The sequence below is a fragment of the Nanorana parkeri genome, unplaced genomic scaffold, assembly GCF_000935625.1.
Source record: "Nanorana parkeri isolate BGI_ZX_2015 unplaced genomic scaffold, ASM93562v1 scaffold1051, whole genome shotgun sequence".
Taxonomy (NCBI): Eukaryota; Metazoa; Chordata; class Amphibia; order Anura; family Dicroglossidae; genus Nanorana; species Nanorana parkeri.
Window position 1 is genome coordinate 152,105 of NW_017307319.1, and position 3,489 is coordinate 155,593.

General features: G+C 52.3%; 1 protein-coding gene across 1 annotated transcript in view; it reads left to right on the top strand.

Annotated features, from left to right (window-relative positions):
- Nucleotides 1-787: 787 nt before the first annotated feature.
- The window catches only part of SETBP1 (SET binding protein 1), a 175,627-nt gene continuing 172,925 nt past the window's right edge, over nt 788-3,489 (top strand). Inside the window, exon 1 of the mRNA XM_018567453.1 lies at nt 788-1,109. The gene's annotated coding sequence lies outside the window, so the exon portion shown is untranslated. The remainder of the gene's footprint in view (nt 1,110-3,489) is intronic.

Below are 3,489 nucleotides of genomic sequence, written 5' to 3' on the forward strand. Positions count from 1 at the left end.
AGAAGGGACAGACATCCCAGGCGGGAGAGACGCGCATACACACACGCACAGGAGGAGGGGGGTGTACGGCCGGCTCTTGGCTTTCATTAGACAGGCGGAGCGGACATTTTGTGCTACATTACACTATCTGGATCGGGGAGAGCAAAGAGGAGAGGTGGAGGGGGGAGAGCCGCGCAGATACATTGTATCCAGACTGGGGAAGATTCGCTGCGCTGTATCCAGAGGGGGGAAGATTCGCTACGTTGTATCCAGAGGGGGAGCCGCGCAGCTACATTGTATCCGCTGGAGGAAACGTTCCAGAAACATTGTATCCAGGAGAGGAAGCGATCCATCCGGAGAAGGAGCGCAGCATCGGACCCAGCGCACGGATAATCCGGACCGGGAGATCTGCAACATTCTATCCCGAAGAGGAAGCGCTGCGTCCGGGAGAGATCCGCAACGTTCTGTCCGGGCTGGGAAGGGGTCGGAACCTTGTATTTGGACAGGGAAAGGATCGCAAAGACTGGGGAAGATCTGCAACGTTCTGTTTAGACCCGGGAACGATCTATCATCACTAGGAAAGTATCCCTATCATCTACCAGCTCTAGGAAAAGATCCCTACTATCAGGAAGGATCGCACCGGTCTGCCGACTCTAGCAAGGGATTGCCACGATCTACTGGGTCCAGAAACGGATTGCCACGATCTACTAGGGCCAGCAAAGGATTGCAACGATCTACCGGGTCCAGCAAAGGATCGCCCCGGTCTAGCAGCCCTGGCCAAGTCTCGCCAGCTCCGCGTTTCGTTCCGATCTGGATTTACAACCTCGTAACCGGCCCGGGAGCGGCAACGTTTCGGCGTATGGGTAAACTGCAGCCCTCAGCAAATCCTGAGCGCCTGGGATAATACCAGCTTCACCTCCCCCCCCCTCCTTTCCCCTCCCCCACCACCACTCTGCCTGCCACCCCCTCTCTTCTCTCTCCTTTCCCCGGGCTGGATTTCTTTTTTTTTTCCTCCCCTGGACTCGTGGAGCCGCCATTTTCCCCCCATCGGATCCTATGTGACACATGACGATGATGATGGCAGTGCCGCAGAGCCCGGGATGTGAGCGCTCTCCTTGCCTGGAGGACGGGTAGGTGCTGGTTGGGGGTATGGGAAGGGAGGGGGGGGACATCTAAGGTGCAGTTGGCATTGCACCCCCTGTGCGTGTAGATGAGGCTCTTGGAGGGGAGAAGCTGTCAATCATTGACGTGGAGTGACAGCTTGGCTTGCCAGGAGGTTCTGCAGCAGCTGTGGGGTGGTGTTGGGCTGCCCTCTGCTGGAGGGGTTGATCTGAGCCCTGGCTGTGTGATTGGGATTTAATAGGTCGCCTCTGATTTGGTGTGGGGGACTGTCCAAGGTCACCCAGGGTTGACTTTTCTGTCCTCCCCTCCACTTCAGATGGCAGACCCCTTTTTGTCTGGCTGCTTGGAAGTTGCAGGTTAAGTGGAGCTGGGGAGCTGTGTGTGTGTTTTGGATCATTGGGGTCTGAGATCAGGGCCAGCTTGTGTCAAATGCTTGCTCTCTAATTCATAGAGAACAGATCTGTCACCCTCTCCATTCCCAGGCTGCAGGATGGAGGGGGTTTCTTTTTTCCTTTTCTTCCCCCTGATGTGTCTGATGGTTTGTAGACTGAGCACAGGGGGTCCTTTCAGCACATGGAGTCTAGACTGACATGTAGCCCGGCTCTGCTGCTGTTCCATTCGGCATTGTGACTTAGCCTTGGCATTGCCTGTCATGTATACACCTGGCTGGTGATTGGTGCCGCACTGATCCCAGGTATATCATCTCATTAAAGCGGATTAATGCACCAGCAGTCACATCTATATATCCAGCTCTAGGTTTCCTTATACTGCAGGTACGGGCCAAGTTTAATCACCAATTTTCAGATAATTGGGAAATCCCCCACTAAACAAATGGGTGTGATCTGTAGTCATGAGATTACCACATCTACAGGCTGATTTGGTCTGCATGTGGCATTTTCTTGCCCAGGACTGGTGGTGGGGTTGCTCAGATTTAGCCATACACTTGCCTTCCATTTCTAGGTTCCTGTTTACAAACCACTGGGCTGTATGTGGCCGAGATTACTGATATCCTGAACTGTTATTTGTTCCGGGTTTGACAGACTAGGATGATAAGTGTGACCATGTAATGATTGCAGTTGTACATGGACGTTGTCACCATACTTCCCCACCTGCAGTCATTGCGTGGCCACAGGTGTCACCCTGGTCTGTCAAACCCGGAACAAATGGCAGTCTGACAACTGTGACCATGTAATGATTGCAGTTGTACATGGACGTTGTCACCATACTTCCCCACCTGCAGTCATTGCGTGGCCACAGGTGTCACCCTGGTCTGTCAAACCCGGAACAAATGGCAGTCTGACAACTGTGACCATGCAATGATTGCAGTTGTACATGGATGTGGTCACCATACTTCCCCACCTGTAGTCATTGCGTGGCCACACCTGTCACCCTGGTCTGTCAAGCCCAGAACAAATAGCAGCGTGACAACTGTGACCATGCGATGATTGCAGTTGTACATGGATGTGGTCACCATACTTCCCCAACTACATTCATTGCGTGGTCACACGTGTCACCCGTGTCACCCTGGTCTGTCAAACCCGGAAACCATTAGCAGTCTATCGGTAATCTTGGCCACATACACAGCCCAGTGGTTTGTAAACTAGCAGAAGTGGTCACCATACTTCCCCCAACAGGGATGGGATCAGGTCCACTATCGCCCGTGGCGAATAGGCTAAAGTGCACCCCTTGTCCATGAGCTTGGGATTATTTTGGCAGCATAGGTTGCAGGTCTTGCCCTTTTTAGCACCCCCCCCCCACCCCCCATTATAAAGTGCTCAAGGTAGCCACATCTTCTACCCACCCCTAAGCCCAGCTCTGGTCCCCTATTTTTATATTCTCCTTCATACAGTCCAGAAGTAAATGTCAGCTTTTGCACCCTTGTAGCCAACAGGCCATGTATGCATGTGTCAGACAAAACCAAAGACTGGGCAGTTCTCTGCTGAGGAACTACAACTCTCAGTATGCCCATCATTGGTTACTTACAGTTAAAGTATATCTAAACCCCAAACCAAAACCTTTGTGTATTGCAGATTGCCTGCGCTGGCTGCATTTGTTCTCATTTTTCAGGCTAAGACCGTGCTCTGCAAGTATAGAGGATACCTGTTGATCCTGCCGGAAATCCAGGGTTCTTCTAACTTCCTGTGCACTGAACTGAAACCGAAACCTCAAACGGTGCTATCAGCCTTCCTAGTTCTCCTCTGTAAACTACAGAACACACACCCCTCTATGTTATGGTGGAGAGAGAGGTCTTTGCAGTCTAAATCAGGGTGACAATGCTGCTTCTGCAGATGCTGTGCAGTGAGTGAGCGTTGTCACCTTTGCCTAGGAAGTGTGGTACTGGCAGGATTACCAGGGGAAAAATAAAGGGGGGGGGGGGGGGGGGGAATT